This window comes from Mytilus edulis, chromosome 13 (assembly GCF_963676685.1).
Source record: "Mytilus edulis chromosome 13, xbMytEdul2.2, whole genome shotgun sequence".
Lineage (NCBI taxonomy): Eukaryota > Metazoa > Mollusca > Bivalvia > Mytilida > Mytilidae > Mytilus > Mytilus edulis.
In genome coordinates this window covers 21,185,700-21,201,431 of record NC_092356.1, presented here as the reverse complement: position 1 = coordinate 21,201,431, position 15,732 = coordinate 21,185,700, and the positions used below count along the sequence as shown (strand labels likewise).

At 31.3% G+C, this 15,732-nt stretch overlaps 2 long non-coding RNA genes across 2 annotated transcripts in view; both read right to left on the bottom strand.

The window, feature by feature from the left end:
- Window positions 1–3,288: 3,288 nt before the first annotated feature.
- The window catches only part of LOC139502082 (uncharacterized), a 28,198-nt gene continuing 15,754 nt past the window's right edge, over window positions 3,289–15,732 (bottom strand). Inside the window, exons 3-4 of the long non-coding RNA XR_011658723.1 lie at window positions 4,547–4,641; window positions 3,289–3,506 (exon numbers count right to left, since the gene is read on the bottom strand). This is a non-coding gene — a long non-coding RNA (uncharacterized lncRNA). The remainder of the gene's footprint in view (window positions 3,507–4,546; window positions 4,642–15,732) is intronic.
- Window positions 8,571–13,145, bottom strand: LOC139502083 (uncharacterized). The gene is made up of 3 exons (XR_011658724.1): window positions 13,043–13,145; window positions 9,310–9,397; window positions 8,571–8,683 (listed from the first exon to the last, which is right to left on the bottom strand). It is a non-coding gene; the product is annotated as an uncharacterized lncRNA (long non-coding RNA).

The following is a 15,732-nucleotide window of genomic DNA, read 5'->3' as shown; positions in this document are numbered from 1 at the left end:
TGAGGGAATCAAAGAGGTGGCATGCAACTTTGACTGGTAAATTATTCAAAGACTTTGTGTATGCTTTCAACCCAAATAATGCTTTTTGGGCTTTTTTGACAAGTTCTTTAGTACTATGAGACATGTTGCCATTGCATTTAATTAATAAGCCTAAAAATGAGTATTCTGATACATTATCAATGTTACTGTTTTTAAAATTTAAAAATGATTTTTCTAGTTTAGAGCATGTCCTATTAAATATCATAGATTTTGTCTTTTTAATATTCAATTCTATCTGCCATTTATCACAGTATAAAGCTAAATTGTTGAGACTATTATGTAGCCCTGTTTTAGTTTCTGAAAAAATTAACAAGTCATCTGCAAAAAGCAGGCAACTTAGTTTTGAGTCTATAATTTTTAGAGGATAACACAAGTCACTTTCAAAGACCTCTGTGATGTCATTAATGAATATATTAAATAAAGTAGGACTCAGTGAATCACCTTGTTTTACCCCTCTTGTAATATTAAACATATCAGTTACCATGTTTTTGTATTTAATTGAAGACCCAGTGTCATCATATTGATGTTTTATAATGTTAAAAAGTTTCTTTCCTACCCCCATATTATAAAGTTTGTACAAAAGAGCATCTCTCCATACAGAGTCAAATGCCTTTCTTAAATCTACAAAACAAGCATAAAATTTCTTTTTGTTTTTATGTAAATACTTATTTATTAGAGATTTTAATATAAAAATGCTATCTGCAGTTCTGTGGTTCTCTCTAAAACCAAATTGACTGTTACTTAATTGTTCATCTATAATTTTAGTAAGCCTATTGTTTAGAGTTGCATTAAATATTTTTGCAAGACAATTAATCATAGAGACTCCTCTATAGTTATTGGGGTCATTTTTATCTCCAGATTTATGTAATGGGACTAAAAATGAGTTTCTCCATGTTTTAGGGTATTTCCCTGTTAGTAGAATAAGATTAAATATTTTTACATAATTTTTTAATATACTGAGTTGCACATCAATCAACAGAATTTCACCAGATATTTTTGGCTGTGAATGGTTTTAACTAAAAGAACAGGAAAATCTGATTATTTTATTTACATGCCCTTCAATTTAACATAAATCTACATACATATATAGCCACATCGAGATAGTGTTTGTTGACCTACTTTCTACTGTATTGTTATTCATTGCAATTTTATTTTCTTAATATACCCTAACAACAAGGATTAGAGGCTTGAGAGACTTACTAATTCAGTTTACTAGGTTATTTCTTTTTCCTAGTATTTATAGTCATAAAGAAGGACACAACGCAACAACAAAAACTAAAGAAAGCAACACAAACCCTACCAAAAACCATATATTTTCAGTATCATAGTTCCTGATAGCCTTTTATGAAATATTACAATTTCTGCAGTTGGCAATTAGATAGATAGCTGGGTATTTACAAATAAAGCCATAAAAGGCATGCTTTCAAATTAATAGTATTATTTAACCCTTGTACAGTGTTATGCCTTAAGCTTTAGTTCAGTGGTTGTTGTTGGTTCATGCATGTAATTTTTAATTTTCGATATTTTTTGTTTTGTAATAAATTAGGCCGTCAGTTTCTCATTTGAATTGTTCATATAATTTATGTCTGGGCCTTTAACAGCAGACTATATATGGGTTTTACTCATTGTTGAAGACTGTACAGTTGCCTATAATTGATAACATCCACTTGATTTGAACTTTGATTGAGTTGTCTCATTGGCAATCATACTCAAATGTACCTTTGTTGTTGGGATATACAAGTACCCGGCCACGTCCACTCTATGTAGTATTTCTAATTGTATCCATCTGATGACTAGCCTTTTTCAACTGACTTTTTTATAGTTCGTTCTTATGTTGTACTGTTACACCACTGTCCTAGGTATGGGGGGCAGGTTGGGATACCGCTAACATGTTTAACCCAACCACATTCTGTATGTATGTATATATGTGCCTGTCCCAAGGCAACAGCCTCTAATTCAGTGGTTGTCGTTTGTTTTTCCTTCATCTTTATACAACTGTATATTGGTATTACGTTGTATGGGTTTTGCTCATTGTTGAAGGCTGTACAGTAACCTATAGTTTTTCATTGGAAATTATATCACATCTTTTTTATACTCATCTTCTTATTTTTATGCATGTTAAATAGCCTTGTAGGACTTTCAATCTTAGTTCATTTATGTTTTGAAGTTTTGAATGACATCTATTTTCACTGAACTAGTACACATTTTGTTTTAGAGTTCAGCTAAAGCCTGCCTGAGGGAGCTGGATTTTCTTTGCTGTGATAAGAAGCATTGGTGTCCTTTGGCTGTTTTCTTCTACTTAATTGTCTCTTTGACACATTCCCCATATCTATTCTCAATTTAATATGTTCAACATTAAAGTAGATTTTTTTATTCCTACTTGTCGTTTGACTGTCCAAAGTAGGCATTTGCAAAACTCCTAGATGGTCTTTGTGTCCATGACATAAACATGATAAACTGTAATGCCACTTATTTTCTCCATCATAACAATTGAACATTCAGTAATTTAGAAATATCAGTTAGATTAACAATGTTTTTTGCCATGTTAGAGCATTTTAAAGCTTACTATAGGCTATGGATTTTGCTCATTGTTGAAGGTTGAAAGGTGACCTACAAATTGAATGCACAATATTTGAACTCTGGTGGATATAAATCTCAGTGGCAATCATACCATATCTCATTATAATTATAAGCATTCAATGTAATGATTACTTTTCAGAATCATATTAAGGTACACTCGATAGTGTTCTTTCTTCATTCTCTTTGGTTTTAATATTAAAATGCAATTTTTAGGATAAGTGTTTCTAGTTTCAAATTGTATTTTTTTAAGCGGGTTTTATGTCAGAAATAAACAATGTAAAACGAAATACAACAAATAGCTACAGCTAATTTATTTTCATGGTATTGTCAGAGGCGGATTTAGAGGGGGCCTGGGGGCCCTGGCTTCCCCTTTTTGGAAAGGAATTTGGTTGATTATATAGGGAATCACTGAAGCATGACTGGAATGGGCCGGACCCCCTCTTAGGCAGTCAGTGGGCCCCAACTTATGAAAATTTCTGGATCTGCCACTGATTGTGTGATAAAGTGCTTATTAATGTACTGGAAACAAATAAGAAAGATCTATTTAAAATCACTCAAACACCATACCAATTGTCAATTTAAACTTTAAAAAAATACTTGTACTTCATTCAGCAATGATCTTTGTCATTTGTTTTTTCAACATTCTACTCCATTAATAACAAAAAAGTCTTTTTAGAAAATCATACAACCAAAATAACAAATGCAATTTATTAAGAAATGAGAGGCATTGACGACCAAGATGATAATTCTATGGATGCTGTAATGTATTATCATACATGTATGACACTACAATTATTATGGACATCGATTACAACTATTGCACAAGTATTGTAAGCACAGTTGGTCAAATGGTGTCTACTCTTGTTTCTTTATTTCTTCACTAGTATCTGAAAAGCAAAGTAAATTCTGTGGTTATAATCAGACTATACAACATTTTTGGTAATGGATATCATGAAGTGGCTAATTGTTATTACATGTACAATTGTTACAGAAATATTTATATTTTAAGAGTTTTACCCACAATCCTGTACCAAAATGTTCAGGGAATATTATTACAAGTTTATATGTTTGACAAAATGCTCAGAACTATACAACTCATACTGGTAATCGTTACTAGTTTACAGGAAACAGACATATGAAAATTATACAAAGTTATTTTCCTATGTGAAACTTTACATTGAAAATCATTGTGTACAAATAATCTTTATTCTATACCAAGTATGGCTAATTTGACAGAGGTACAGAATGAGACTGTTATGAACTATAAATCATATACAAGCAGTGTATGTTCACTTTTAACACCTGATATAACCTGGGTTTTAAGAGGGTTGTATTGTGTTTGTAGTCCATACAATAACTCTTAAATAGAGAAACATTCCTTTTGTTTTTCAACACATCTATGTCATGCATTTGTTTCAATTTTTCTGTTTTTGTAAATTGTTTTTTTTTTACTCTCGCTTTCTGACGTTCCATTTAAAATATATACTGGTTGTAAAAAAATATTATATTTGATGGAGAATATCTATAAGTGTTAACTTACTTATCTTAATATAAAAAAATTCAGGATATCAAGCACAACAAAAGGAGGCTTTATTTAACTAAAATCTGGGTTTAATCCATTATTATATTTTACTAAACTAACATAACAATAATGTATGTAAGTTAAACAACAAGTGCCCATCCATGGAAGGATAAAAATAACAGATGAAAAAAGTAGATTTTTCAACTATAGCTAATAAAGTTAAATTTATACTTAATCAATAATCAACTGATAGAAGCCAATTGAGAATTTCACTAACATTTTCATTGCAATTAACCCCACCCCACATTATAACTTTGGATCTCTAAGTGTCTTCCCTGGTCCCAATATGCATGCATGTATGTTTAAATGGAAAAGCCTTAAAACAATATGTTGTGTATGTGTTACCTGGTAGATTAATTTGACCTGTCACCATCATCAGGACTGTTGTTCTTTTTCTTCCAAGATGAAATACCTGTTTTGTATGGCTGCAAAGCCTTTTGCTGAAATATAATTAGCTCAAGTTTAATAAAATGCAATTTGTGTGAGGCCAATGTCTACAAAACTATACATTTGTTTAGAAATTTTACTGAATAAAGTAATTTTGCAAAACTAAGAAACAAGTTCAAGTAGATATGCAAGGTTCAAAAACATTTAGTCTGACTTCATGTATCTGTATCGGAATAAAACCAAAGAAATTATTTTTCTTATTGGTAATTCATGTCGTACCGGTGTCATATGGTATTTTGAACCCCCTAAAAAGTGAACCCGGGGTCAAAATACCATGCGGTAAAATGACCCCGGGGTCATTATACCGCATGGTATTTTGACCCCGGGGTCATTTTTCACATATGGTATTTTGAACCCCCCTGCGGTATATTGAACCCCCCTGTTTTTGATAAATAGTATTGCAGATAATCTAATTTACAATTTATTGGCTATCATTTGTTTTAATTTGTGGTTTTAAGTAGGGGGTTCAATATACCGCAGGGGGGTCAAAATACCATGGCTAAGCAAAATTTTCAAAATATCTTTTCCAGCATTTTTAACACATACAAACCACTTATTGGAGTATTATAACTATGTTAAGGAGTTAGAATAGCTTGAATTTTTGAAATTGAAGGTCTATAGTAGGGGGTTCAATATACCGCAGGGGGGTCAAAATACCATGGCTAAGTAAAATTTTCAAAATATCTTTTCCAGTATATTAAATACATACAAACTACTTATTGGAGTATTATAACTATGTTAAGGATTTAGAATAGCTTCAATTTTTGAAATTGAAGGTCTTTAGTAGGGGGTTCAATATATCGCAGGGGGGTCAAAATACCATGGCTAAGTAAAATTTTACAAATATCTTTTCCAGTATATTAAATACATACAAACTACTTATTGGAGTATTATAACTATGTTAAGGATTTAGAATAGCTTCAATTTTTGAAATTCAAGGTCTATAGTAGGGGGTTCAATATACCGCAGGGGGGTCAAAATACCATGGCTAAGTAAAATTTTACAAATATCTTTTCCAGTATATTAAATACATACAAACTACTTATTGGAGTATTATAACTGGAGTTAGAATAGCTTCAATTTTTGAAATTCAAGGTCTACAGTACGGGTAGGGACTTATTTTTATGGATGTCTTAATCCGTCTAGTCTGATATGAATAATCAGACATTTTTATGGTAGGTAGTATGGTCATTAATCAACAGATCCAGGTGTGAATGGTCCTTTCATCTTAATCCGTGTTGCTAGAATTACGGTTCACTGATTTCAGAATCAGGTTACCTGTAATTTTAACCTCTCAGTCACTTTATTGATTATATTAGTTCTACATCGTATTTGACATAAAATATTTTTACAGGTGAAGTACTGGAGAAAACTTTGTTTTAATAAAAATAGCGTATTTTTGTTAATTATGGTTTTTATATTTCAACTGCTATTTATTTTCTTTGTTCCTAAAAATTATTTTTATTTTATGTTCCTTTTCGTTTGGTTTTTTTTTGTATCTTTTTCTTATTTGTTTGCATAAATTTTTTAAACATATATATTTTTACATGTATTCTATTTCTTGAAGCTTACGGTTATTTTTGTTTTACTGATTTATTTTCCACGTAAATCCATTGATTAGCAGAATGCTGTCTCAAGTGCTGCTGCAAAATATTTCTCTAATTTGTATTTAATATTCAGTCTGTGTTGGGTCAGTTCTGAGATCAAAATAATTACAGTTATTTAAGTTTATTTTAAGATTTCCGTGTTTGTTCATTATGCTAAATTAATATAATTGATCTGCATTTGGGGGTAGGGGGTAAAAGGGGTCCGGATCTCGAAATCCCGGGCTTAAAAACACGAAGTCCCAAGGTCCTGAATTTAAATAAATCTAAATCCCGACATTGCGAAAAAAAGAATTCCCAGATCCCGAAAGGGTTAGTCCCGAAATCCTGAACTTAATTGCATAATATTAATTTACGCACAATCCATGTAAAAAAGGAATTAAACTTGTATGTTATATTTTTTATAGCAATCTAAAAGAAAAAATTGCCGTGAAAAGACAATTCCATGATACACATATCAGTGATCAACAGCGTGTGCACGTGGTTGAACTTTAAACACTGTGCGGGACAAATTTGCCATTCCGGTATCGGCAAATCTGACTTTGTCGGTTTACAAGATATCAAAAAAAAAATTTGCCCAGTGATAGATTATTGAAAAATTAAAAAAATGCCATATGTCCCAACTTGTCACTGTTGTCACTCTTGTCACTGCAGCTGATTAAAAGTACATTTTCCATGGGAAATTTGATAATTCCCATGGGAATATTAGAATTTCCCATGGGAACATTGGAAGTTCCCATGGGAAAAATTACTTTTCCCATGGGAAGTTTAGAGTTCCCATAGGAACTTTAAAGTTCCCATGGGAAAAGATGAATACAAAAAGTTCCCATGGGAATTAATTCTTCCCATGGGAACAAATTTTCTTCCCATGGGAACAAATTTTCTTCCCATGGGAACAATTTTTCTTCCCATGGGAACAATATTTCTTCCCATGGGAACAAATCTTCTTCCCATGGGAACAATTTTTCTTCCCATGGGAACAATTTTTTTTCACATAGGAACAATTTTTCTTCCCATGGGAACATACTAGATTACAATACAAACATTATTTTCCATTTTAATTTTTTTCTTCAGAAAATTACAATTTGTTGCAAATACTGGATATATGAGAATAAAAGAGAATATACTTCTGCCTTAGCTGGATGGAAAGCTGTAGGGCATAACACATTTTTGGAACCTTGTAAAACATCTCAGAAAAGCAGATTTGTCTCCGGGACAAGTTTGCAATTCCGCTGAGTGCAAAAGTTGTTCACCTTAATTTTTGGAGTTAAGTCAAAATGAAGTTGATAACTTGGTTGGTATTAGTTCCCTGATATTTGTCCTAAAATTGTTTGGCTCTAGCACCACTGTTGAAAAAGTTATGCCCCTTTTTTCAACAATTTCCTTAGAGGAATAGTTGTTTTCCTCAAGGGAAATCAAATTTCCCTAAAGGAAAAAGATTTTTCCTCAAAGGGAAATTGTTTTTTCCTCAAGGGAAATTGTTTTTCAAGGGAAAAAGATTTCCTTCAAGACAACAAATTTCCTCTAATGAAATCATTGTTCTTCAAATTTCCTCTAAAGAAATTTCTGAACATCAAATTTCCCTTATTTGTTCTTGTTAAACATTTCTTCGCTATACCATGTATACAAACAGTATGAATATAATTATTACAAGACGCAAATGATATTCAAAACTTTCATAAATGTTTGACTCAACATTTTAATGACATTGAAAATTGATTAAGTCTGACTGTTTAGATCTAGGTATTGTTCATACTTTTTATAAAATTTAACTATGATTTATAAAAAAAATTTGTAGCAAATGATTCTGTTTTCTTTGTAATTGTTTCAATGCAATACATTAATAAGCAACCAATTTGAATGTCATACCATTTGTGGTGTTCTAAAGAATTTGTTTATATATTTGCAGATTAAACAATAAAATATACACTTTTCGTGTTATTTTAAATTAAAATTTTCTTCTGTTTCAGCTTGTGTACAGTTTTCAATCCACTATGTAAGAATTCAGTGAATACATTATTCCATTCACTTAACATTTTCCTTCAATTCTAAGAGAAAACATTTTTGCAAATTGTTCTTCAATGATCTTCTTCCGTATATTTGATATGAGGGAGTGATGTAAATGAGTGGATAAAACTGGTGTTCCTTTTTTCAACAACAAAATAGTATTTGTTCTGCATTCTCCTTTCTTTCGAATAATATATATGTTGTTGCTTTTATGCAATAGTGTTTTTGTGTATCTATGATAGAACTCCATTTTGTTTATTGGCATAATCATGTGATAATGATGAAATTTCCTGTTTCTTTTTTGCAGGAAAGCACACATTCCAGTTCAAATTAATCCAATTATGCACTTTGTAAATAAATTTCAACTTTAAGTTTCCTCTTCAGTAATGACCTATTGATCATGAAAACCAAGATGTCTGATCACCTATAAATACACAAAATAAACAAATAAAATGTTATAAATGGAGAGAGAAACAGCAATAAATGTTTTTCATATGTATCTTTCTTTATTAAAATTCATTAAGTAAACTTGAACCTTGCGAAAAATAATTAGCTGTGATGTAGACTAGAAAGTATAAAACGCAAAATAAAGTAGTCGCGAAAAATTAGTTGATTTACATTAGTCCAGTCTGTGTTTGCAGGAAATTTACATCATAGGTTGCCATATTCCTATTGTGCCTGTCCAAAGTTCAGAGCCTGTAGTTTTTGTAAGTTTAGTCTGACACTAAAATTTAGTGGTTGTTGTTGTTGTTTCATACCGGTTATATTTATTTTTTGTAATTTATTTTGTAATAAACTAGGCAATTAGTTTTACAGTTTGGACATGTTGGATTGTTTCAATTTTTCATCTTTGGGTCTTTTATAGCTGCCTACTTTGACTATAGGGTATGGATTTTCTCATTATTGAAGGTCGTCACAGGCCTACAATTGCTTTCTTAAAGCCATGATAGTTTTCATATTTAATATACCAAGTCTTTTAATTTTTATAGTAATCATGATTATCATCTTTCAAGTTCAACAACTTTAAAAAATAAATAAAAGTGGCCTTACCATTTAGGTTTAGTTTGCTTCTGCAAATTTTAAATTGCCTATCATTTCTGCTGTTTATAATTTCTCTGTATCTTCTATAGTTCTTGTCCTATACATAAAAGAGTAAAAGTTATTATTGAATGGCATCTTGCATCAATATTTTTTTTTGCTGTTTAATGTACATGATGTATATTAATGTGTGTTTAATAAGAAGAGTGCACATGCTGAAATGTCTTGCCTTCTTTTACTAATCATTGATAATATGTTGATAGTCCTAAGTATAAAGCTTTATCACAACTGTCACATAAACTTAACATTAACCAAGATAAATAAATAAAGACTAATGAACCATGAGAATGAGGTCAGGCCTAAATTAAAATATTGTTTGTTTGCCCTTTTCCGACCCTATTTTTTGAAACAAGGTAGGTAGGTAGGTAAAATATTTTATTTTTCTTTCCCATAAAATAACTTGGCTCGGTACATTTTTTGTCATGGGTAGGCAGGTAGGTATAATATTTTATTTTATAGATACAATATCTGAATGATATCATTTTTGTCTGTATTTGCTCTTGTTTTAAGAATGATCGATTTTACTAATCTTTACTTTTATTAAAGTTTCTGAATAGTCCCAGGAAGTTATGAAAAAAAATTATCATGTATAATGTGAAGTTAATTTATATGCACTTCTATTTGTTTTTAAATATCAAAATATAGGGCTCGAGCATATTTTGAACAATTATATGCCTGGAACTTTTAAAGAGTTTTAACTTGCACTGATATTCTGTACTACGTACATGTACCTTGTACGCTTAACTTGACCGAAAAATTTATTAATATCATATATATCTCCCTAGCATGGTTTGTGAAACAGCTTTACTATGTGCAATCTATTAGGGGGTAGGACCTTTATCGGGACTTCGGGATTGGGTGTTTTTAAGCTCAGGATTTCAGGATTTCCAGGAATTGTTTTTTTTTTTAATTTTTGGGATGCAGAATTTAAATTTATTTAAATTCGGGAGCTCAGGATTTCATGTTTTAAAGCCCGGGATTTCAGGATCCGGACCCTCCAACCCCTATCTATAGTATGTGTCATTCCGACATTCTACCAATTTTATCAAAATTTGAACTGAAATTATCAGAGATGATATCTGTGAAATAAAAAAAAAATATTTGACTAGAATATAAAGCCACTGCCCAGCAGTGCATTTCCCACCATCGTCATCATGCAACCAGTTAAAAGAGCTAAAACTAAGCATTTATCTTACTTTATTTACAACCCTAGAGACTGAGTGTGTCCGGGTGTTATAAAAAAAAAGCTAAAAGACTTGAAACTCAAATGTCACATATTTTACATCGCATTTATAAATGGTCTGCAAGGAAAACTTGGCGATTTTACTGCCAATAAAAAAGTGAATTATTCTCCAATTTACAGGACTTCGGTTCATTTCAGATATAAATAAAATGTCAAAGCTGGTAATAGGCAGCAATAACATAATCATCCGGATATACGAATCACTAAACGTCATCCTTATACATGTTATATAGGATACAACATCCGTTAACAAAATATTTTGTACGCACGTTGATAATTTTGTATTGGACAAACTTTTTTGAATGAACCCTGCTCTTCAAGTATAAAGGGCAACGTTGGTTATACTTTCAACATCGACTTCAATCAAAAGCTTTGAATCTCTAAATGCAAGTGTTCATGCCAAACGCTGACGTGATACCAAATGGACTTAACCTTATACGGGGAAGATAAAACCTGTGGATTCCGGTAAAAAAGTTTTGAGCAGGAAATACAAATATAAGATTTTCGGGAGGAACAAAAAATAATTAAAACAAAATATTGCTGGTAAATACAAATAAAAGATTTTCAGTCGGAACGAATTTATAGAGTCGGTCGGTAAAGGGCAAACAAATAATATTTTAATTTAAGCCTCAATGTCAGATGAACCATGCCAGGCAGACATATACAGCTAACAAGGCTTCAATGCAACAATTATAGTTGACCTATTACTTATAGTTTAAGAAAAATAGACCAAATCACAAAAACACTGATCAATGAACCGTGAAAATGAGATCAAGGTCAAATAAAACCTGTGCCACTGACATATAGATCATAAAATATTTCTATACACCAAATACAGTTGACCTATGGCTTATAGTATTTAATAGATAAAGACCAAAACTCAAAAACTTAATTTTGACCACTGAACCATGAAAATGAGGTCCAAGGTCAGATGACATCATCCCACTAGACATGTTCACCTTACAATCATTTCATACAACAAATATAGTAGACCTATTGCATAAAGTATGAGAAAAACAGACCAAAACACAAAAACTTAACTTTAACCACTGAACCATGAAAATTGTCATAAATAGCATAGACACCTCTTAGTTTTGAGAACAACATGCGTTAATTGTGCAAGTATAATCATTGATAAATCATGCACAAGATTGACTTTTTTTAAAAAGCCTATATATTGAAATTTTCTGAAAATATTGCATGCATTTATTAATATGACCAATTTCAAGAAATGCGCAAAGATGTGAGATGATTTATATAATTGTAATTTCAGGAATTTACAGTAAAGGCTTTCATCCCCACTGCATTTTGCACTTTTCCCACGTCAGGAGCCAGATTATGGCCTTTGTGACCTTTGTATGATTTTTATTTTAGTTTCTTTTTTAATATCAAAGAGTTTAATATGACGTCCATTATCACTCAACTAGTATACAATAATGGCAAGCTAAAGCATGCCTCACAGGCAGGGATCCAGGAGGGTCCGAGGGTTGGACATGTTGGAACCCCCCTTTCTACATTGTTCTTTATTGGACGATCAATGCATTTGAATTTTAAAATTAACACCATTCGAACGTAAATATATTTCAAAATTAAGATGCTGCAATGTAAAATCCCAGTAGAGCTGGGAAGATGGTATAAGTCATTCCAAAAGAAGAAAGGACATGCAATCTGTGTTTAACTGCAATTGGCAATGAATTCCATTATTTATTTGAATGCAATTCTTTATTAGTTAAAAAATATCAGAAATCAGCATATTCCAGAGTACTATGTGAAATATCAGAATTAAGCAAAAATGAAAGGACTAACTGTCATTGACAAATATTAACTTATTATTTAAAAATGTGTCTATATTCATTTCAAAGTTAACTAAAATATTATAATGTTAAAATATTATAATATAAAGTAATTTTCCATATATTTTATTTCTAAGTTGTTTTATTTTTTTTTTAATTGTATGTGATTGTATTTTGTAATTTACCTCTTGTTTCACATGTCAATGTGACGGAGTGTTTTTCAAATAAAGCATATTGTATTGTATTGTATTGAATGGGGACATGTAGTTGGACCCCCCCCCCCCCCCATTTGTCTTTGGTTAGGAACCCCTCCTCGGGTTGTGGGATTTTCTCGTTGCATTGAAGACCCATTGGTGCCCTTTGACTGCTATCTGCTCTTTGGTCTTTTGATACATTCCCCATTTACATTTCGATTTTATATTCAGTTCTATTATAGATGTTAGACTTCTTGTTGATTTGGTTTCACATTTCGGCTTCGTCAGAGGAAAGCGTTCCAGAAATAAAATAGCCTTGCAAGACGTAATAATTATTTGGACTAGATTTTCACCACCATCAACATTGTAAAGCTTGTCTCACTGTGGAAGAAATGAGTTTGGCGCGTTTACAAAAATATAATTGTCTGTGCTGACAGGGGAGTGTGTGTGCATACCATTATTTAAATTTTCTAAACCTTCTTTTTCAATATTTTGTGCATTTCTTGGTAATATACTGTCAAACCTCGAGTGCTGCTTTCAAAAACGATCAACTTACAAGTAATGTAGGGGAAGGAAACTAGCTAAAAAGACCAAAAATAAGCCACAACTAATGGGGTCTCATTTGGGGGTTCTGTTCACGGATCTCGCTTTATAGTTACTATTTATTTTTTTTAGATTCCCGCATCCCGCTTTACACTATGTAAGTAAACAATTCTAATATTTTTGTAATTTCCTATGTCCCGCTAAACTTCATTTCCAGTTTTCACGGCACAATATTTTGACTATTAGTGACACTAACACTGTGGTATTTTCACGTGGGTATTTTACCAATAAGGCCATATATTTCGGTGTGTAGAAATACCGCAAAGGAATTCTTAAAGGCGCTGACTAAGAAGAAAGTTTTTGCATTAAGGACACTAAAACGATGTTTTAAGATCACAGAGAATATGGATATATAGGAGGATATGATTAAATACCTCATATCTGTAAAGTTAGGTATCAATAGATATTGTAATTTTGAAGTTAAATGACTTTTTAATCGGCACGTGACCAACGGCTTATTGCAAATTCAATAATCATCATGTTCAATCAACCTAATCCAATACACAATTGTCTTTTTATCGTTACTTATTGATTAATTAATGGTTGTTGTTGAATAAACTTAACGGTTTAGCGTGGTAAATTTTCAAGTTTATGAAAGAAAAATTAAAAAAAAATGAATTTTGTGTTTTAAAACTTTGCCTTTGTTATATTTTGTTTTTAAGGAAATTGCTATGCAAGCTTTTTTTTAAATTAAAGAACCCTATTTTGAGATACAAATTGAGACAAAAATGCTTTTGAGATTTCGTTTCCTTGTTAACAACACAAGAGTTTACATATATTATCATTATACCTTGAATGAGTGACATATGCATGAGAGTATGTGGTGTCCGTGGGGTTCTTCAAAATCCGATTACAGAAGTAATGTAGAAAAACTCCAAGAGGTAAAATTATATTACGTTTTAAAAAGAGACTATAAATCATAACTGTCTCCTATGAACAATAACTTTAAAACTGATGTCAATGCTTTTTTTTTAACAATTCATCTTTATTTCAACAATTGAAGATGAATACCATTTTATTTTATAATGTAATAAGCATCGTGATGTAAGAAATATAATTCACAATGTGCAGGCGCGAATCTAGAGCTTGAAGCGGAGGTTTGGGGGAGGGGGTACGTGATAAATGTTTAGAATACTAGAGAAGTTTTCTTGTTATATAAAACCATATGTTTTTCAATAAATGGCAAACTTTTTGTTCATCGCGCGGCATATGGTTACTCTAAATAAACTTTTGATTAGTTTAATTATTTGATTACAGATCGTATCTACCCGTTTTGCAATTGCTGTATCACCCTAAATGAGGCTAATAAAGATATGTATAATAAAATATAGAGGTAGCAGTCTTGGATTGTCTTAATTAAATCCTTTGATCCTCTAATTATCAAGTTACCCTCTGGCCAATGTAATTATGACTTGTGTATATTTAAAGAAGTTACTTATATATCTTTATTCTCATAAAGCAAATGCATTACATTGGTACAGAGATAACAAATACAACAATAAATATTTACAATATGTACAAAACAAGCGAGAGAGGTTACAAAAGTTACAAGCCAGGAGTACAAGCACGGGCCGACAAACACAAGTATTTATATTTTCTATAAAAAAAAAAAAAGCTTCTTCAGAACTGGTTTTCTTGTACTTGACATAACTTCAGAGAATTTAACTGTATTTTGCCGTTTTGTAAAATATGCAGTTAAAAACTCTTTTCGTTTTAAATTGAAAAATTTGCAGTCAAATATAAAATGATATTCGTCACCTATTTGTCGATTGTTACATAGACTGCAAAAGCGGTTTTCTCTGATTACGTTTTGCCATCTTCCTGTTTCAATCGGCAACTTAGTATTAGTCGTTTGAAATCGACAAAAAACAAAAGCGTCTTTGAAGTCCAAAATATTAAAATATTCTTCAATTTCAAGTTGTTTTTTTTTTAATTTTTGTAGTTTATACCTTTTGACGAATTTTGAATGAGGGAATTCCAGTTCTGATTATATTGATATAGCAATCTCTGCTTTATGACAGTTTTTAACCATTCTTTATTAACAAAATTTTGTGACTCCCATATGTTTGAGAAACCACAATCTTGAAAGATTTTTTGGTAAACAAGATCCATTTTATCTGGTTATTATGTAGCGACAACGTGTCACCCTATTCAATATATATATATAGTAAAGATAACATTAAAAAATATTTTAAGATTTTCAAGCGGTGTGGTTGGGTGTCATGTTGACAGGGGGGGGGGGTCACCTTAATTATGATTAGAACATGTTTTTTGTACTGCCTCTAATCAACAGAAACTAAAATCTCATTAAAAATGAAAAATCAGAATATATTTTAATATAAAATTTGTAGAACAGGAGTTAAGTATCCCATAAAACATAATGAATCATTATACATGCAGAGACCAAAGCAGCAAAGATATAGTCAATAGAATCTATTTGCATTTGCCTATGTTCTATCCTTATAAAACCTTGCTGTGAGGCATGGTCCCTGACATCAGAAAAATGAATGAAGTATTGGCAACTGGACGTTAAGCAACCAAA